Consider the following 22,626-nt stretch of genomic DNA (forward strand, 5'->3'; position numbering starts at 1 on the left):
TCCAGTCCCATCCATGTTGATGTAAAAGTTGGGTATTCATCCTTTCTGATGGCTGAGTAATATTCCATTGTATATATGGACTACATCTTCTTTATCCATTCATCTGTTGAAGGGCATATCAGCTCTATCCACAGTTTGGCTGTTGCGGACATTGCTGCTATGAACATTGGGGTGCATAGGGCCCTTCTTTTCACTACATCTGTGTCTTTGGGGTAAATACCCAGGAGTGCAATTGCTGGGTCATAGGGTAGCTCTACTTTTAATTTTTTGAGGCACGTCCACACTATTTTCCAAAGTGGCTGTACCAACTTGCACTACCACTAACATTGAAAGAGGGTTCCCTTTTCTCTTCCTCTCCAACATTTGTTTCTTGCCTTGTCAATTTTTGCCATTCTGACTGATTTAACATTGTATCTCAATGTGGTTTTGATTCGAATTTTCCTGATGGCTAATGATGATGATGAATATTTTTTCATGTGTCTGTTAGCCATTTGTATGTCTTCTTTTGAAAAATGTCTGTTATTTTAAAGAAAGAAAAACATATATATACAAAAAATAAGGTTAAATACAATGAAGTGATAGAATATGATTGTAAAAATGAAACGTAAAAAAGATTTTACAAAAGGAATTGATAAGATGTTGGTTGATAATGGAAAGAAGAAAAATTCAACTAAGAAAATACACAAGGAAAAAAAATAAAGAAAATTTAAAAAATTAACTTTGAAAGACTAAAGAATCATGGGAAAACAGCCAATAATTCTATGTGCTGTATTCCCCTAGCGCTGGAGTTTGCAGTTCTCATTTATTGGTAAACTTGGTCTTAGCTGGTTGTTCTTGCTGAAATTCTGGGGGAGGGTCCTGTTGCAGTGATTTTCAAATGTGTTTGCCTCAGGCAGAATTGCATCAGCCTTGCCAGGGCCAGGCTAAGTCATCCGCTTGGGTTTGCTCTCAGTAGCTTTTGTTCCCTGAAAGCTTTCCATACAGCTTTGGAGGACAAGAATGAAAATGAAGGCCTCCCAATCTCTGGTCCTGGAGGAGCCAAGAGCTTGGGGCCCCACTCCTCAGTGAGCCCTCAGAAAAAAGCAGCCAATCACTCCTGTCTCCCTGGTCTCTGGCCACATTCCGTGCTTAGTTGGCCTGTGACCAAGCATTTCTATCTCTGGCACATGACCCCGTTTGGAGTCTCTAAACCCAGCAGATTCCTGTGGCAGTCTCCCGTGTTACTATTCCCTGGGGAAGAAGGGGAGTCTCCCTGTATCTGCCGCTTCTTGGACTCTGCTTGAAGAGCAGTGGCCTGACTGTGCCAGGGATCCCAGTTTATGGCAACCCCAAGCTGAGAGCCCACTCCTCAGCTCTGTCTTTGCAGCCAGCTTCTCTGCTCTGATACCTGGGAGCTCTGCCACACTCAGGCACCCCTGGTCTTCCTGTGACCCCAAGGGTCCTGAGACCACACTGTTCCAGCTAGGGTTCCACCCCCTGCTTAGCCACTGGGGCGATGTCCCTTAGTGGAGCAGACTTCTAAATGTTGTGATTTTGTGCTCTGCTGCTCTATCACTGGCTGGTACCCAGCTAATGGAGGCTTCACCCCGCCATGGTCTATCTTCCCATGTATTACCTCCCATTCCTTCTCCTCATGTCCTACCTTCCAGAAAGTGGTTGCTTTTCTGTTCATAGAATTGCTGCTATTCTTGTCTTTGATCTCCTCTTGAGTCTGAATGGTTTAATAACTACTAGCTGAATTCCTGGGACCAGACGAAATTTAGGTCTCCTACTCCTCCGCCATCTTGCTCCTCCCCGATGATGAGCGTATTCTTAATTCTTTTCACCTATTTCACCCATCCCTCACCCACCTCCCCTCTGGTAACCAGCAGTTTGTTCTCTGTAGTTAAGAGTCTATTTTTTAGCTTACCTCTTTTTCTTTGTTTTGTTTCTTAAATATCAAATATATCCATTCATCTATTGATGGACACTTGGGTTGGGCTGCCTTCATATTTTGGTTATTGTAAACAATGCTGCAATAAACGTTGGGTGCGTATATATTTTTGAATTAGTGTTTTTGTCTTCTTTTGGAAGTAGATTACTTGATCATGTGGTATTTCTATTTTTAATATTTTGAACCTACATACTGTTTTCCACAGTGGCTGCACCAGTTTGCATTCCCACCAACAGTGAAAAAGTTTCCCTCCTCTCCACATCCTCCCCAACACTTGTCATTTCTTGTCTTTTTATACTAGCCATTCTGACTGTTGTGAGGTGATAGTCTTATTCTTTTGGATGTCACATAGATGGAATGATTTTATTTCTTTTTCAGATTGTTCACTGTTTGTATATAGAGAAGCAACTGATTTTTTGAAGGCTGGCTTTGTATCCAGTTACTTGGTTGAATTAATTTAATAGTTTTGTTAGTGTTTTGTGGCATCTGTAGGATTTTCTACATATAAGATCACATCATCTACATACATAAATTTATTTCTTCCTTTCCAGTTTGTATGCCTTTTATTTCTTTTTCTTTCCTTAGTTGCTCTGGCTAGAACTTCCAGTGTTATGTTGAGTAGAAGTCAGGAAAGCAGGATCCTTGCCTTGTTCCTGACCATACAGGAAAAATGTTCACTGTATCCCCATTGAGTATCATGCTTGCTGTGAGTTTTTCATAAAAGGCTTTATGTTGAGATAGTTTCCTTCTATTCCTAGTTTTTCATGCTTTGATCACATTCCATACAAATATAAACATTAATTTCTCGAGTGCAGAATATGAACAATAATACACCTGCCAGGTTAATAATGCATGATTGTGTCGTGCTCTATCTTATTTTGGTAGTCACATCGATGACATGGGATTAGAGAATGATACATGAATTTCAGAATTTCTTCTGGGATTTTTGGAGGAACCAGAATTACAACTCTTATTCTTTGGGCTGTTCCTGTCCATGTACTTGGTTACCATACTTGGGAACCTGCTCATCATCCTGGCCATCAGCTTTGACTCCCACCTCCACACCCCCATGTACTTCTTCCTCGCCAACCTGTCCTTTGTAGACATCTGTTTCACCTCCACCACCATCCCCAAGATGCTGGTGAATATACAAACATGGAGAAAAGTCATAACTTATGAAAGCTGCATCATGCAGATGTGCTTTTTCCTACTTTCTGCAAGTTTGGACAACTTCCTCCTGACTGTGATGGCTTATGACTATTTTGTGGCCATCTGTCACCCCCTACACTATACAGTCACCATGAACCCCCGGCTCTGTGGACTGCTGGTTCTGGTGTCCTGGATCATGAGTGTCCTGCATTCCTTGTTACAAACGTTAATGGTGTTGCAGCTATCCTTCTGTACAGAGGTGGAAATCCTCCACCTTTTCTCTGAACTCAATCAGGTGATCCAACTTGCCTGTTCTGGTACATTTCTTAATGACATGGTGATGTATTTTGCAACTGTGCTGATGGCTGCTGCTCCCCTTGCTGGGGTCTTTTACTCTTACTCTAAGATAGTTTCCTTCATATGTGGGATCTCATCATCTCAGGGCAAGTATAAAGCATTTTCCACCTGTGCATCTCACCTTTCAGGTGTCTCCTTATTTTACTGTACAGGCTTAGGAGTGTACCTTAACTCTGCTGCTCCTTAGAGCTCACACTCAAGTGCAGTAGCCTCAGTGATGTACACAATGGTCACACCCATGCTGAACCCCTTCATCTGCAGCCTAAGGAACAAATACATAAAGGGGGCTTTAAATGTATTTTTCATAGGGAAGCCATAAAAGGGCTAGTTTTCAAGTAGTATCTGTGTTTGCAGGGTTAATGCCTAATAGCTAGAAATTGATACTCTTTAATTGGATCATGAAATAAGAACCTAATCCCTCTTTCTGTATCTTGGATTTTCACTTTTTCTAAAGTTCAATTGCTTCATTAAACTTTCTGCTCCTTCTGATAGCCAACAATTTTTTCTTTTTTGTTTTCTTAATTTCCAAATTATTTCCAACCTTGAATCAGAAACAATTTGGAGAATTCCATTTGCCTCATAGAGTGAGGAGCTCTACTAGTTTTATGGAATAAACTACATTTTGCAACTGAGGCCATTCTTATAATTTTATTGTAGAGGAAATTCTGAGATCATAGTTTTTCATTCTGTGTCTGCCATTCCTTTCTACATTATTACCTTAAATGCTCTTCCTGATAATAGAGACTTTAACCTACTGGTTTGTTTTGTAGCTAGTCATGGGCTTTATGATCCTCATTCGGATCCTGTTCTCATATCGGTTCAGTATCCACAGTAACCCTGGCACAGAATAATAAGGCAAAAATCGCTTATGAGGAACACAATCCAAGTGTAATCTACAGAAAGACAAATTTGCATAAACCAAGTGACCTAATATGGGCTCAGTATCAGGGAAGACCTGAAATAGGATGAAGCAAAATTTTCAATCACACCATATTTCATTGTGGAAAATGTGCTTTTGATGATGTACATTTACTCATTGAAGTGTGGGATATTTGGTGTCCATGTTTAAAGGGTTTTATTAATTAAAGTGAAGAATGTAGTGGCAGAGGGGGAAAGATGGTGGGGGAGTAGGGGACCCTATTTCAACTGGTCCCGATAATTGAGCTGGATATCTACCAGACCACTCTGAGCACCCACGAAATCAGCCTGAGATGTAAGAAGATCTGGATCTCTACAAACAGAATATCACAGGCAGTTGGTTTTGAGGTATGAAGTGGAGAGCTGTGATTCTGCGGGCAGATATCAGAGGATAAACGGCAGTGGGAGGGTGCCTGGCTGTGGGGATCCTACACCGCCAGTGAGTGACAGCCTCGCCTGCTGCAGATGGGCACAGACGGTAGCGGCGGGGGAAAGGACTCTAGGGCAGCCCCCAGGATGGAAACCTGGAGTGGAGGGGTTGCACGGGCAAACTGCAGCCCCTGGGATGGAAATCTGTAGCTGCGGGATTGCACCTGCGAACTGCAGCCCCCGGGAAGGAAATCCGGAGTGGTGGAGTCGTGCGCTCATGAACTGGGAGCAGCTGGTGGTTTTAGAAGCACAAAGGGCAGAGACATGCCCGGACCTGGAGGCAGGACTGGGAGCACTGTGGAGGGGCGCACAACCCAGGCCGCTGCAGTTAATAGCAGCATGGACAGAAACAGAGACAGTGTGGCCTGGAGAGCTCACTGAAGAACAGACTGTGGTCTCTCTGCTCTGAGGCAGAGGGTTGGAAACGGTCTCTTCTGCTCTGACTTGTGGAACAGATGTGGAAAGCTGCCAGGGAAAGGCGCACAAAAGCCCCCAAAACGGATTCCCACTGAGCCCATCCCCTGCCACAGGGGCGCAGGGCAACTCTGCCCAAACAGGGTTGCCTGAGTAACAGCATGGCAGGCCCCTCCCCCAGAAGACAGGCTGGGAAAACAAGAGGCCAGCAACCCTAAGGTCTCAAGAAAACAGGTGCATCTTGCTTGGGTTCTGGTCAATAATTTGGACTCTATACATTCCCTCAACCACCCCTCAACAGAATGACTAGGAGGAGGAACTCCCAAAATAGAAAAGACTCAGAGATTATGACTTATGCTGCAGATTTACAAATGGATGCAGATATAACCAAGATGTCGGAGATGGAATTCAGGCTAGCAATTGTGAAGACAATGGCTAGAATGGAGAAATCAATTAATGGCAACATAGAGTCTCTAAGGGAAGAAATGAAAGCTGAATTGGCAGAACTTAAAAATGCTGTCAATGAGATCCAATCCAATCTAGATAATCTAACAGCTAGGGTAAGTGAGGCAGAAGAACGAATAAGCGACCTGGAAGACAATATAACAGATAAAAAGGGAAAAGAGGAGGCCAGGGAAAAACAACTCAGAATCCATGAAAATAGAATCAGAGAAATAAGTGACACCATGAAGTGTTCCAATGTCAGAATAATTGGAATCCCAGAGGGAGTGGAGAGAGAGAGAGGACTAGAAGATATATTTGAGCAAATCGTAGCTGAGAACTTCCCTAATCTGGGGAACGAAACAAGCATTCGACTCCTAGAGGCAGAGAGGACCCCTCCCAAGATCAAGGAAAACAGGCCAACACCCTGGCATGTAATAGTAAAACTTGCAAATCTTAGAACCAAGGAAACCATCTTAAGGGCAGTTAGAGGGAAGAGATTCCTTACATACAGAGGGAAGGACATCAGAATAACGTCAGACCTATCCACAGAGACCTGGCAAGCCAGAAAGTCCTGGCAAGACATATTCAGGGTACTGAATGAGAAGAACATGCAGCCAAGAATACATTATCTGGCAAGGCTTTCATTGAGAATGGATGAAAAGATGCAGAGCTTCCAAGACTGGCAGAAGCTGAAAGAATATGTGACTACTAAGCCGGCCCTGCAAGAAATATTAAGAGGGGTTCTACAAAAGGAGAAAGACCCCAAGAGTGAGCTACAACAGAAATTTACAGGGACAATCTATAAAAACAATGTCTTCACAGGCAACATGATGACAATTAATTCATATCTTTCAATAATCACTCTCAACGTGAATGGCCTAAATGCTCCCATAAAATGGCACACGGTTGCAGATTGGATAAAAAGATAGGACCCATCCATATTATGTCTACAAGAGACTCATTTTGAACCTAAAGATACATCCAGACTGAAAATGAAGGGATGGAGGTCTGTCTTCTATGCCAGCGGACCTCAAAAGAAAGCTGGGGTAGCAATTCTTATATCAGACAAATTAGATTTTAAACTAAAGTCTGTAATAAGAGACACAGAAGGACACTATATCATTCTTAAAGGGTCTATCCAACAAGAAGATCTAACAATTGTAAACATCTATGCCCCCAACATGGGAGCAGCCATCTACATAAGCCAACTGTTAACCAAAATAAAGAGTCATATTGATAACAATACGTTAATTGTAGGAGACCTCAATACTCCACTCTCAGCAATGGACAGGTCATCCAAGCAGAAAATCAACAAGGAAACAAGAGCTTTGAATGATACATTGGACCAGATGGACCTCATAGATATTTACAGAACATTCCACCCTAAAACAACAGAATACTCATTCTTCTCGAGGGCACATGGAACTTTCTCCAGAATTGACCATATACTGGGTCACAAATCAGGTCTCAACCGATACCAAAAGAATGAGATTATTCCCTGCATATTCTCAGGCCACAATGCTCTAAAACTGGAACTCAATCACAGGAAAAAATTTGGCAGAAATTCAAACACTTGGAAGCTAAAGACCACTCTGCTCAAGAATGTTTGGGTCAACCAGGAAATCAAAGAAGAACTTAAACAATTCATGGAAATCAATGAGAACGAAAACACATCGGTCCAAAACCTATGGGATACTGCAAAGGCGGTCCTAAGGGGGAAATACATAGCCATCCAAGCCTCACTCAAAAAAATAGAAAAATCCCGAATTCACCAACTAACTCTACACCTTAAAGAACTAGAGAAAAAGCAACCAACGATGCCTAAGCCACGCATTAGAAGAGAAATAATTAATATTAGAGCACAAATCAATGAATTAGAAACCAGAAACACAGTAGATCAGATCAATGAAACTAGAAGTTGGTTCTTTGAAAGAATTAATAAGATCGATAAACCACTGGCCAGACTTATCCAAAAGAAAAGAGAAAGGACCCAAATTAATAAAATTATGAATGAAAGGGAAGATATCACGACTAACACCAAGGAAATAGAAACAATTACTAGAAATTATTATCAATAACTATATGCCAATAAACTGAGCAATCTGGATGTAATGGATGCCTTCCTGGAAACCTATAAGCTGCCAAGACTGAAACAGGAAGAAATCGACAACCTGAATAGGTCAATAACCAGTAACGAGATTGAAGCAGTGATCAAAATCCTCCCAAAAAACAAGAGTCCAGGGCCTGATGGATTCCCTGGGGAATTCTACCAAACATTCAAAGAAGAAATAATACCTATTCTACTGAAGCTCTTTCAAAAAATAGAAACAGAAGGAAAACTTCCAAACTCATTCTATGAGGCCAGGATTACCTTAATCCCCAAACCAGGCAAAGACCCCATCAAAAAGGAGAATTTCAGACCGATATCCTTGATTAATATGGATTCCAAAATCCTCAACAAAATCCTAGCTAATAGGATCCAACAATACATTAAAAGGATCATCCATCACGACCAAGTGGGATTTATCCCCGGGATGCAATTGTGGTTCAATATTCACAAATCAATCAGTGTGATAGAACACATTAATAAGAGGAGGGAGAAGAACCATATGGTCCTCTCAATTGATGCAGAAAAAGCATTTGACAAAATACAACATCCTTTCCTGATTAAAACTCTCCAGAGTATAAAGATAGAGGGAACATTCCTCAAGTTCATAAAATCCATCTATGAAAAACCCACAGCGAATATCATCCTCAATGGGGAAAAGCTGAGAGCCTTTCCCTTAAGATCAGGAACATGTCAAGGGTGCCCACTCTCACCACTGTTGTTCAAAATAGTACTAGAAGTCCTAGCAACAGCAATCAGACAACAAAAAGAAATAAAAGGTATTCAGATTGGCAAAGAAGAAGTCAAACTCTTTCTTTTTGCAGACGACATAATACTTTATGTGGAAAACCCAAAAGACTCCACCCCCAAATTACTAGAACTCATCCAGCAATTCAGTAATGTGGCAGGATACAAAATCAATGCACAGAAATCAGTTGCTTTCTTATACACTAACAATGCAACTGTAGAAAGAGAAATTAGAGAAAGGATTACATTTACAATAGCACCAAAAATCATAAGATACATCAGAATAAACCTAAGCAAAGGATCTATACTCTGGGAACTACAAAACACTCATGAAAGAAATTGAAGAAGACACAAAAAGATGGAAAAATATTCCATGCTCATGGATTGGAAGAATAAACATTGTGAAATGTCTATGCTACCCAGAGCAATCTATACCTTCAGTGCCATCCCGATCAAAATTCCAATGACATTTTTCAAAATGCTGGAACAAACAATCCTAAAATTTGTATGGAATTCGAAAAGACCCCGAATCGCCAAGGAGATGTTGAAAAAGATAAACAAAGCTCGGGGCATCATGTTGCCCGATTTCAAGCTATATTACAAAGCTGTGATCACCAAGACAGCATGGTACTGGCACAAACCAGACATATAGAGCAATGGAACAGAATAGAGAGCCCAGATATGGACCCTCAACTCTATGGTCAAATAATATTTGAAGACAGTCTTTTCAATAAATGGTGCTGGGAAAATTGGACAGCCACATGCAGAAGAATGAAACTTGACCATTCTCTAACACCATTCACAAAGATAAACTCAAAGTGGATGAAAGACCTCAATGTGAGACAGGAATCCATCCAAATCCTAGAGGAGAACATAGGCAATAACCTCTTTGACATCGCCCACAGCAACTTCTTTCAAGATACATCTCCAAAAGCTAGTGAAACAAAAGCAAAAATGAACTTTTGGGACTTCATCAAGATAAAAAGCTTCTGCACAGCGAAGGAAACAGTCAACAAAACAAAGAGGCAACCCACAGAATGGGAGAAGATATTTGCAAATGACACTACAGATAAAGGGCTGGTATCCAAGATCTATAAAGAACTTCTCAAACTCAACACCCCCAAAACAAATAATCAAGTCAAAAAGTGGGCAGAAGATATGAAAAGACACTTCTCTGAAGAAGACCTACAAATGGTTAACATCAAACATGAAAAAATGTTCATCATCAATAGCCATCAGGGAAATCCAAATCAAAACCACATTGAGATACCACCTTACACCAGTTAGAATGGCAAAAATGGACAGGGAAGGAAACAACAAATGTTGGAGATGTTGTGGAGAAAGGGGAACCCTCTTACACTGTTGGTGGGAATGCAAGTTGGTACAGCCACTTTGGAAAACAGTGTGGAGGTTCCTCAAAAATTTAAAAATAGAGCTACAGTATGACCCAGGAATTGCGCTACTGGGTATTTACCCCAAAGACACAGATGTAGGGAAAAGAATGGCCATATGCACCCCAATGTTCATAGCAGCAATGTCCTCAATAGTCAAACTGTGGAAAGAGCCGAGAAGCCCTTCAACAGATGAATGGATAAGGAAGATGTGGTCCTTATGTATAATGGAATTTTACTCAGCCATCAGAATAGATGAATACCCAACTTTTACATCAACATGGGTGGGACTGGAGGAGATTATGCTAAGTGAAATAAGTGAAGCAGAGAAAGTCAATTATCATATGGTTTCACTTATTTGTGGAACATAAGGAATAAAATGGAGGACATTAGGAGAAGGAAGGGAAAAATGGGGGGCGGGAATTGGAGGGAGAGATGAACCATGAGAGACTATGGACCTGAGAAACAAAAAGGGTTTTAGAGGGGAGGGGGGATTTGTTAGCCTGGTGATGGGTATTAAGGAGGGCACATACTGCATGGAACACTGGGTGTTATACAAAAACAATGGATCATGGATCACTACATCAAAAACTAATGATGTATTGTATGGTGACTAACATAACATAATAAAATTAAAAAAAAAAGAATGTAGTGGCAGATTTTATATTATTTAATTAGGTAATTTAGCTGTTCTATTTGAAAATTTTCAGTGCCGTCTACACATATTACTCCTTCCATTGCCATAAACTTAATATCTCTTTCTTTAAAAATGTTGTCATGAATGTTATAGTGTGAGTGAGTGAGCATTTAGTGTTTTCATTCTGTCATCAATTTCTTTATATTTCTTATGTTGTTTTGCTGCTGATTTTATTTATTTGCCATTCCCCCCCCCCTTTTCTTTGCTCTAACAAATGGTTTGTCAATTTTGCTTAGGTTTTCAAAAATTAGCTCCTAGGTTTGTTGATCTTTTCTATGGGTTTTCTGGTCTATATATCATTTCTGTACACTCTATTTGTTATATCTTTTCCTCTGCTGCTGGGGACTTAGTTTGTTCTTCTTTTTCTAGGTTTTGAATCATACAGTTAAGTTACTTCTTAAGCACTTTTATTTTTCTTAATGTAGACATTTATAGCTATAAACTTCCCTCTTTGAGTTGTTTTTGTAACATCCCATAAGTTTTGATAAGCCGTGTTTCCATTTTCATTTGATTGAAAATTTTATATTTCCTATTTGGTTTCTTCTTTCACCAACCAGCTGTTGATGTGTGTGTGGTTTAATTCTTAATTTGTGAATATCTCAGATATCTGTACCCTTACATTCATTGCAGCATTGTTTACAATAGCCAAGACATGGAAACAGCCGAGTATCCATCAACAGATGAATTAATGATGATGGCATATTTATACAGTGGAATTCAGCAATAAAAAAAGAAGATATCTATTCCTTTGCTAAAACATGGATGGCCCCCGAGGACATTGTGCTAAGTGAAATAATCAGACAGAGAATGACCAATGCTGATGATCTCACTTATATGTGAAATACAAAAATCTGAACTCATAGAAACAAAGAGTAGGTTGATGTTTGCCTATGGCTGGAGTTTGTGGAAATGAGAAGATGCTGGTGAAAGCCTACAAAACTTGAGTTATAAGATGAATGAGTATGATTTTACTCATATGTGGTATATAAGAAGTGGTGCAGAGGATCATAGGAAGGGAGGGAAGATTGAATGGGAATAAATCAGAGAGGGAGACAAATCTTGAGAGACTCTTGTGTCTCGGGAACAAACTGAGGGTTGTGGAAGGGGAGGTGGGTGAGGGGATGGGGTAGCAGGGTGATGGGCATTAAGGAGGGCAAGTGATGTGATGAGCACTGGGTGTTATATGCAATTGGTGAACACTATATCTGAAAGTAATGAGGTACTATATGTTGGCTAATAGGATTTAAATAAAAATAAAATAAATAAGATGAATGAGTTCTGGGAATGTAATGTACAGCATGGTCTATATGGTTAACTATATTGTCTTGAATACTTGAGTGTTGCTAGCAGAGTACATAGTAAATGTTCTTACAACAAAAAGAAATCATAATTTTTTGAAGTGATGGATGTATTCAGCTAGTTATCCTGGTGATCATTTTACAATGTACATGTATATAAAATCACCAAATTGTATGCTTAAACTTCAAGAATTTTATATGTCAACTATATTTCAATAAAACTGGAAAAATGAAGGGTGGGGGAATGGGGTAATTGGATTATGGACATTAAGGAGGACACGTGATATGAGGAGCAGTGGGTGTTATATGCAATTGATGAATTATTGAACTCTACATCTGTAACTAATGATGTACCATGTTTTGCTAATTGCATTTAAATTAAAAAATAAAAGTGGAAAAATGAAGAAAAATATTCCTATGTTTCTCTCGTCCTCATTGCATTTCAAATGTCACCTCCTTCCAGCAGAATTCTCCCCATAAAAAATGAGTGCCAGAATGAAAACCATTATCAATATGTCAATGGGAAGGTCAATGAATAGGAAAAATGTATCTATATTAAGGATGCCCTGAAGATGGCATCAGTGATACAACCATTCTTAGCTCCATCAAACAGTGCGTTAGAAACGAGGTCCCTGGTCTCTCTGAGATATCTGGAAATAAAAAGTTTTATTTCTTTGATATTTCTTGGACTAAGAATGGTGATTTGCAGGCAAGGGGTGAGGAGTAAATATTTACCTTTGGAGGAAAGCCTGACGTTCTGATGTAAATTTCCACAACTGTGCAGTAGACACATAATTCAGTCTTACTGTCTTCTCAAAGATCAATGCACTGCTGAAGGTGGAAGTGGAAATGAAGCCTTTCAAATTGAAATTTACACCAGTGGTAGACTGTTGGCAGAGAGGGTCCCACATCCCTGTTTTTCTCTGTGGCCATGTCTTTGGCAATGTGGGCAGCACCTTCCATCAAGTGATGGAAACCATTCTTCCACCTTTGATCTGGGCTGGATTAGGATTTTTTATTTGCTGTAGCTAGCAGGATATGATGGGAGTGACAGTGGACCTTAGAGCCTTGGTGCATTTCTCCTGCTCTGTCTTAGAACTCTGCCTCCAAAAGTGAATGCCAGAGGAAATGAGGACATATGGAGCAAAACCCAGCCAAGGCCACACTGGATCAGCCACAGCTAGCTAGCCAAGCCCTAATTATATTAGAATGCCCTGGAGTGACCAGTAGATATTCCCCAACTGACACACAGCTGACTCAAGACTGTTGAGATCAACAGCAATTAGCACAACTCATCACCAATCAATTCCACTTGCTAATAAAGACATTATACCAAGCCATTTGTTTTCAGGGTAACATGCTATGCAGAAACATTCATGACCACTCTGCTACTCAAATTTATTTTGGATAACTGTTAAAAAGTGACTCTAAGGGCATCTGGGTGGCTCAGTCAGTTGACCGTCTGACCCTTGTGTTCGGCTCAGGTCATGATCTCAGTCAGGGTCATGGATAAAGTCCCACCTCAGGCTCTGTGGTCAGTGGGGAGTCTGTGTGAGATTCTCTCTCCCTCTGCCCTCGCCCACCCCCGCTCTTGCTCTCTCTCTCAAATAAATAAATAAATCTTAAATAATAAAATCATGAATGAAAGGGGAGAGATCATGACTAAAATCAAGGAAATACAAACAATTATTAGAAATTATTACCAGCAACTATATGCCAACAAATTAAGCAACCTGGAAGAAATGGATGCCTTCCTGGAAACTTATAAACTACCAAGACTGAAACAGGAAGAAATTGACAACCTGAATAGACCAATAACCAGTAACGAAATTGAAGCAGTAATGAAAAACCTCCCAAAAAACAAAAGTCCAGGGCCAGATGGCTTCCCAGGGGAATTCTACCAAACATTTAAAGAAAAAATAATACCTAGTCTACTGAAACTGTTTCAAAAAATAGAAACAGAAGGAAAACTTCCAAACTCATTCTATCAGGCCAGCATTACCCTGATCCCCAAATCAGGCAAAGACCCCATTAAAAAGGAGAATTACAGACCAATATCCCTGATGAACGTGGATACCAAAAATACTCATAGCCAATAAAGATCCTGGCTAATAGGATCCAACAGTACATTAAAAGGATTATCCACCACAACCAGGTGGGATTTATTCCTGGGATGCAAGGGTGGTTCAACATTTGCAAATCAATCAACGTGAGAGAGCACTTAATAAAAGAAAAGACAAGAACCATATGATCCTGTCAGTTGATGCAGAAATAACATTTGACGAAATAGAGCATCCTTTCCTGATTCAAACTCTTCAGAGTGTAGGGCTAGAGGGAACATTCCTCAATATCATAAAGGCCATCTATGAAAAGCCCAAGTGAATATCATTGTCAATGGGGAAAAAGTGAGAGCTTTTACCTTAAGGTCAGGAACACGACAGGGATGCCAAGTCTCACCACTATTGTTCAACATAATATTAGAAGTCCTAGCCTCAGCAATCAGACAACAAAAAGAAAAAAAAGGGCATTCAAATTGGTGAAGAAGAAGTCTAACTCTCTCTCTTTGCAGATGACATGATACTTTATGTGGAAAACTCCAAAGACTTCACCCACAAATTACTAGACCTCATACAGCAATTCAGCAATGTGGCAGGCTACAAAATCAAGGCACAGAAATCAGTTGCTTTTCTATACACTAACAATGTAACTGGAGAAAGAGAAATTAAGGAATTGATTCCATTTACAATAGCACCAAAACCCATAAGATACCTAGGAATAAACCTAACCAAAGAGGTAAAGAATGTGTGCTTTAAAAACTACAGAACACTTATGAAAGAAATTGAGGAAGACACAAAAAGATGGAAAAACATTCCACGCTCATGGATTGGAAGAATAAACATTGTGAAAATGTCTATGCTGCAGAGAGCAATCTTCACTTTCATTGCCATCCCTATTGAAATATCATTGGTATTTTTCACAGAGCTGGAACAAACAATCCTAAAATTTGTATGGAACCAGAAAATACCCTGAATCACCAAGGGAATGTTGAAAAAGAAAAACAAAGCTGGGGGCATCCCAATGCCTAACTTCAAGCTATATTACAAAGCTGTGATCACCAAGACAGCATAGTATTGGCATGAAAACAGACACATAGATCAATGGAATAGAATAGAGTCTCCAGAAATTAACCTTCAACTCTATGGTTAACTAATCTTTGTCAAATCAGGAAAAAATATGCGATGGAAAAAAGAAAGTCTCTTCAATAAATGGTTCTGGGAAAATTGGACAGATATATTTAGAAGAATGGAACTGGACCATTCTCTTATACCATACACAAAGATAAACTCAAAATGGAGCAAAGACCTAAATGTGAGACAGGAATCCATCAAAATCCTAAAGAAGAACATAGGCAGTAACCTATTCAGCATCGGCCACAGCATCTTCATTCAAGACACATCTCCAAAAGCAAGTGAAACAAAACAAAAATGAACTTTTGGGACTTCATCAAGATAAAATTCTTCTACACAGCAAAGGAAACAGTCAAGAAACCAAGAGGCAATTCATAGAATGGCAGAAGATATTTACAAATGACATTTCAGATAAAATGCTGGTATCCAAGATCTATAAAGAACTTCCCAAACTCAACACCCCAAAACCCCAAAATCCAGTCAACAAATAGGCAGAAGACATGAACAGACACTTCTCCAAAGAAGACATACAAATGGCTAACAGACACATGAAAAAATGTTCAACATCTTTAGCCATAAGGGAAATTCAAATCAATACCACATTGAGATACCATCTTACACCAGTTAGAACGCCAAAATTAACAAGGCAGGAAACAAGGAATGTTGGCAAGGATGTGGAGAAAGGTGAAGGCTCTGACACTCTTGGTGGGAATGCAAGCTGGTACAGTTTGGAACACTTTGGTACACTTTGGAAAACAGTATGGAGGTTCCTCGCAAAGTTAAAAATAGGGGTACTTGGGTGGCTTAGTTGGTTAAGTGTCTGCTTTCAGCTCAGTTCATGATCCCAGGGTCCTGGGATTGAGCCCTGCATCAGGCTCCTTGCTCAGCAGGGAGTCTGCTTCTCCCCCTAGCCTCCACACTGCTCATGATCTCTCTCTCAAATAAATAAATAAAAATCTTTTAAAAAGTTAAAAATAGAGCCCAGCAATTGCACTACTAGGTATTACCCCAAAGATACAGATGTAGTTAAAAGAAGGGCCACATGCACCCCAATGTTTATAGCAGCAATGTCCATGATAGCCAAACTGTGGAAGGAGCTGAGATGCCCTTCAACAGATGGATGGATAAAGAAGATGTGGTTCATATATACAATGGAATATTACTCAGCCATCAGAAAAGATGAATACCCAGTATTTGCATTGATATGGATGGAACTGGAGGGGATTATGCTAAGTGAAATAAGTCAAGTGGAGAAAGACAATCATCATACAGTGTCACTCATACGTGGAACATAAGGAATAGAATGGAAGAGAATAGGGGAAGGAAGTGAAAACTGAAGGGTGGGAAATCAGAGAGGGAGACGAACCATGAGAGACTATGGACTCCGAGAAACAAACTGAGGGTTTCAGAGGGTGGGGGTGAGGGGATGGAGTAGCTGGGTGATGCATATTAAGGAGGGCGTGTGTTGTGATGAGCACTGGTTGTTATAGGCAACTAATGAATCATTGAACACTACATCAAAAACTAATGATGTACTGTCTGGTGGCTAACTTAACATAATAAAAAAAAAGAAAAAAAAAAAGATCAGGCAGTAATATCAAAAAAATACAACACCCAAGACATGATCCATGAAAGAAGGTTTGGACTTCATTAAAATTGAAAATGTTGTTCTACAAAAGACACTGCCAAGAGAATAAGAGGACTAACCACAAACTGGGAGAAAATATTTGCAAATGAAATGTCTGATAGGGCGCCTGGGTGGCTCAGTTGGTTGGGCGACTGCCTTCGGCTCAGGTCGTGATCCTGGAGTCCTGGGATTGAGTCCCGCATCGGGCTCCCTGCTCGGCGGGGAGTCTGCTTCTCCCTCTGACCCTCCTCCCTCTCATGCTCTCTGTCTCTCATTCTCTCTCTCAAATAAATAAATAAAATCTTAAAAAAAAAAGAAATGTCTGATAAAGGATTATTATCCAAAGCATAGAAACTCAACAGTAAGAAAACAAACAACTCTATTAAAAAGTGGGCCAAAGACCTTAACAAACATCTCCCCAGAGAGGATATACAGTTAGCCAATAAGCATAGGAAAATATGTTCCACATCATATATCATCAGAGAAATGCAAATTGAAAGAATAATGAGATCTCACTACACATCTATTATAAGAATAGCCAAAATCCAGAACATCGACAACACAAACGTTGGTGAGGTTGTGGAGCAACAGGAACTCTCATTTACTGCTGGTGGGAATGTAAAATAGTACATCCATTTTGGAAGACAGTTGCAAACATATTCTTACTGTACCATCCAGCTATTGTAATTCTGTGTATTTACCCAAAGGGCTGAAAACATTTCCACACAAAAACCTGCATATGTATGTTTCTAGTAGCTTTATTCATAATTGCCAAAACTTGGAAGCAAACAAGATATTCTTTAAAAGGTAAATAGATAAATTGTGGTACATCAATATAATGGAACATTATTCAGCATTGAAAAGAAAAGAGCTATCAAGACATGAAAAGACATGGGGGAAACTGAAATGTCTATTATTAAGTGAAAGAAGCCAATATGAAAAGGCTATATAGTGTATGAGTCCAACTATATGGCGTTTTGAAAAGGCAAAACTGTGGAGGCAGTAAACTGATCAGTGGTTAACACGGGTTAATAGGGAGGGATGAATGAATAGGCACAGGATTTTTTTTAGGACAGTGATGTATGATACTACAATAATGGATACATGTCTTTATACATTTGTACAATGTATACACCAAGAATGAACCCAAATGTAAACTATGGATTTGGGTGATGAGGTAGGTCCATCAATTTTAACAAATGCACCCCTCTGGTGGAGAATATTGATAATGGGGGAGGCTATGCATACACGGGGACAGGGATTATATGGGAAATCTCTGCACCTTCTTCTCAATTTTGCTATGACCCAAAACTGCTCTAAAAATAAAATCTATTACAAATATATAAAAGATTTTATTTATTTATTTGAGAGAGAGAGAGAGATAACAAGAGAGAGCAGAGCAGGAGGGAGGGGCAGAAAGAGAAACAGGCTCCCCGCTAAGCAGGGAGCCCCATGTAGGACTCTATCCCAGGACCCTGGGATCATGACCTGAGCTGAAGGCAGCCACTTAACAGACTGAGCCACCCAGGCACCCAATAGATGAGATTTAAATAATTCCCTGTGTGTCTAAACAAATGAGTGTGAATGTGTTCATTTGAGATAAAAATATATGCAGATGTATACACACATATACATACTCACTTACCTAACCTGGAACATTTCCTTGGGACTCAACAAAGCGCTTCTACAAAAGATGTGACCTAAATCACATGACTGGACAGGAATTCAATCTCTCTAATGAGTCATCCTTTGATCTTGAGGATATATATGGATGATATATAATGGATGATACTGATTTGTTCAATCATTGCCCATTTTATTGTTATGACAAAATTTAGAAAAGGGAGATATTTCATTTAGAGGAGAGGAAAGAGTCCTATTTCTATGCAGCAGAAAGACAAGATGATTCAGTAAAACACCATAAACATGCCAACCAATTCTTCACCCCAAGGGGGAAAACCCAGTTCTTGTACATGGACACCAAACTCCATACTTCAGTGAGTATGAGTATTTTATGACAGCATAAAATGAAACACTATTCTCAGTAATACAAAGTATAATTTCAATTTTTCTTCATCATATTTAAGATCTTCCCTGGCTCAAGGCCATATGAAGTTAATCTATTTATTCTTTTTTTATTGTATTGTGTTATGTTAATCACCATACATTACATCATTAGTTTTTGATGTAGTGTTCCACGAATCATTGTTTGTGTATAACACCCAGTGCTCCATGCAGAACATGCCCTCTTTAATATCCATCACCAGGCTAACCCATCCCCCCACCCCCCTCCCCTCTAGAACCCTCATTTTGTTTCTCAGAGTCCATAGTCTCTCATGGTTCGTCTCCCCCTCCTACTTCCCCCCCTTCATTTTTCCCTTCCTACTAACTTCTTTTTTTCTTTTTTAACATATAATGTATTATTTGTTTCAGAGGTACAGGTCTGTGATTCAACAGTCTTACATAATTCACAGCGCTCACATGTGTTTCTGTGTAGACGTCACTTGGAGACATGTACTTGGTAATCATTTTGCCCATCACTGTGGTAGGCACGGTGGACACAGCTGGGTAGGAGAATATGATCCCAATAAGGAGAATGGAACTCAGTGACTACCTATAGTACAAACTATGTTAGTCTACATTGTCAGGATGAGCAGTGAAGGCAGTGATGTACAAAATGTTGATGTATACAAAAGAGAAAAACTGGGATCTCATACTTTCCTTTATTATAAAATTATATAAATGGGCGGAGCAAGATGGCGGAGGAGTAGGAGACCTGGATTTCGTCTCCTCTCAGGAATTCAGCTGGATAGGGATCAAACCATTCTGAACACCTACAAACCCAACAGGAGATCGAAGAAAAGAAGAGCAACAACTCTCTCATCAGAAAAGCGACCACTTTCTGGAAGGTACGACGTGCAGAGAAGTGAATCCGAGGCGATATTTGGGAGGATAGATGGCGGGGGAGGGGCCTCCGTTGGCCGCTTCTGGCAAGTGATAGAACCACGGAGCACAAAACCGGAACTTTTAAAAGTCTGCTCCGCCGAGGGACGTCACTCTGGTGGCTAAGTGGGGGGTGGAATCCTCCGGGACAGTGTGGTCTCGGGACCCTCGGGGTCACAGAAAGACCAGGGGTGCCTGAGGGCGGCAGAGCTCCCAGGTATCGGAGCGGGGAAGCCGGCTGCAGAGGCGGAGCCCAGGCACGGGCTCTCAGCTCGGGGTGGCCATAAACCGTGACCCGTGGCACAGTCGGGCCACTGCTCCTCCAGCAGGGACCCAACAAGCAGCAGATCTGGGGAGACTCACCTTCCTCCCCCGGGAGGAGCCACGCAGGAGTGCACCCCAGGGATCTGCTGGGTTTGGAGACTCCATGCGGGGTCGGGTGCCAGAGATAGAAACGCGCGGTCACAGGCCGGGTGAGCACGGAGTGCGGCCAGAGACCGGGAGACGGGAGTGACTGACGGCTTTTCTCTGGGGGCTCACTGAGGAGCGGGGCCCTGAGTTCTCGGCTCCTCCGGGGCGGAGATTGGGAGGCCGCCATTTTCACTCTCTGCCTCCAAAGCTGTACGGAAAGCTCGCAGGGAACAAAAGCCCCAGAGAGCAAACCTGAGCAGATTACTTAGCCGGGAGGGGGCAAGGGCGGGGCAATTCCGCCTCCGGCAGAGACATTTGGAAACCACGGCAACAGGCCCCTCCCCAGAAGATCAGCGAGAACAGCCAGCCAAGACCAAGTTTACCGATCAATGAGAACGGCAGAACTCCAGCGCTAGGGGACTACTGCACATAGAATTCATGGCTTTTTTACCATGATTCTTTAGTCTTTTAAAGTTAATTTTTTTTTAAACTGTCTTTTTGTCTTTTTATTTCTTTTTGAATTTTTCTTTTTCCCTTTTTCAACCAACATCTTATCAATCCCTTTTTTTAAAAAAAACATTTTTATTTTTCATTTTTAGAGTCATATTCTATCCCTTCATAGTAGTTACCCATATATTTGGCTTATATATATAAGTTGTTCTTTCTTTAAAATTTTGAGATAGTTTCTTCTAACAGATTAAAATATACCCTAATCTCTAGTATATGGTGTTTTCTATTCCCTTGCCTGATCACATCCTCTCCCTTTTTTTTTCTTTTTCTTTTTTCTTTTTTTAAATCCTCTTCTTTCTTTTTTCAAACAACTTCTTATCAATTCCTTCAATAAATTTTTTATAATTTCCATTTTTACAGTAATATTCCTTCCCTTCATCATATCAACCCTTATTTTTGTACATATATAAGTTTTTCTTTCTTTAAAATTTTGGGAGGCACTTTCTTCTAAAAGACCAAAATACACCCCAAATCTAGTGTGTGGCACTGATCTATATACCATATAGATCATATTTGATCACATTCTGGTTTTGTTGTTGTTGTTGTTGTTTTGTTTGTTTTTGTTTTTATCTTTATCTTTATCTTTTCTTTCTTTTTCTTTTTTCTCTCTTTCCCTTTCTTATCCCACTGCTTCAGGTCTTTTCTGATTTGTTTAGAGTATATTTTCTGGGGACGTGGTTACTCTGCTAGCATTTTGTTCTCTCATTAATCTATTCTCCTCCGCACAAAATGACAAGACGGAAAAAATCACCTCAACAAAAAGAACAAGAGGTAGTACCAGCTGCCAGGGACCTACTCAATACGGACATTAGTACGATGTCAGATCTAGAGTTCAGAATCATCACTTTAAAGATACTAGCTGGGCTTGAAAAAAATATGGAAGTTATTAGAGAAACCCTTTCTGGAGAAGTAAAAGAGCTAAAATCCAACCAAGTAGAAATCAAAAAGGCTATTAATGAGGTGCAATCAAAAATGGGGGCGCTAAGTGCTAGAATAAATGAGGCAGAAGAGAGAATCAGTAATATAGAAGATGAAATGATGGAAAATAAAGAAGCTGAGAAAAAGAGAGATAAACAACTACTGGATCACGAGAGCAGAATTCGAGAGATAAGCGACACCATAAAATGAAACAACATTAGAATAATTGGGATCCCAGAAGAAGAAGAAAGAGAGAGAGGGGCAGAAGGTATAATGGAGCAAATTATAGCAGAGAACTTCCCTAATTTGGGGAAAGAAAGAGGCATGAAAATCCAGGAAGCACAGAGAACCCCTCTCAAAATCAATAAAAATAGGTCAACACCCCGACATCTAATAGTAAAACTTACGAGTCTCATAGACAAAGAGAAAATCCTGAAAGCAGCTCGGGAGAAGAGATATGTAACCAACAAGGGTAGAAACATTAGATTGGCAACAGACCTATCCACAGAGACCTGGTAGGCCAGAAGGACTGGCAGGGTATATTCAGAGCACTAAATGAGAAAAATATGCAGCCAAGAATACTATACCCAGCTAGGCAGTCACTGAAAATTGAAGGAGAGATAAAAAGCTTCCAGGACAAATAAAAACTAAAGGAATTTGCAAACACAAAATCAGCCCTACAGGAAATCTTGAAAGGGGTCCTCTAAGCAAAGAGAGAGCCTAAAAGCAACATAGACCAGAAAGGAACACAGACAATATACGGTAACAGTCACCTTACAGGCAATACAATGGCACTAAATTCCTATCTTTCAATAGTTACCCTGAATGTAAATGGGCTCAATGCCCCAATCAAAAGACACAGGCTAACAGACTGGATTAAAAAACAAGACCCATCGATATGCTGTCTGCAAGAGACTCATTTTAGAACCAAAGACACCCCCAGATTGAAAGTGAGGGGGTGGAAAACCATTTACCAAGCTAATGGTCACCAAAAGAAAGCTGGGGTGGCATCCTTATATCAGACAAATTAGATTTTAAACCAAAGACTGTAATAAGAGATGAGGAAGGACACTATATCATACTTAAAGGATCTATCCAACAAGAAGATCTAACAATTGTAAATATCTATGCCCCTAACATGGGAG

General features: G+C 40.3%; 1 pseudogene across 1 annotated transcript; it reads left to right on the forward strand.

Annotated features, from left to right (window-relative positions):
• The first annotated feature begins 2,831 nt into the window (after positions 1-2,831).
• On the forward strand, positions 2,832-3,758 carry LOC123841961 (olfactory receptor-like protein OLF4; annotated as a pseudogene). Its single transcript, XR_006790334.1, has one exon. The product of XR_006790334.1 is annotated as an olfactory receptor-like protein OLF4 (transcript).
• Positions 3,759-22,626: the final 18,868 nt, after the last annotated feature.

Source organism: Mirounga angustirostris, unplaced genomic scaffold (genome assembly GCF_029215605.1).
Source record: "Mirounga angustirostris isolate CCGP_5_RB_7025 unplaced genomic scaffold, mMirAng1.0.hap1 SCAF_1, whole genome shotgun sequence".
NCBI classification, from domain to species: Eukaryota; Metazoa; Chordata; class Mammalia; order Carnivora; family Phocidae; genus Mirounga; species Mirounga angustirostris.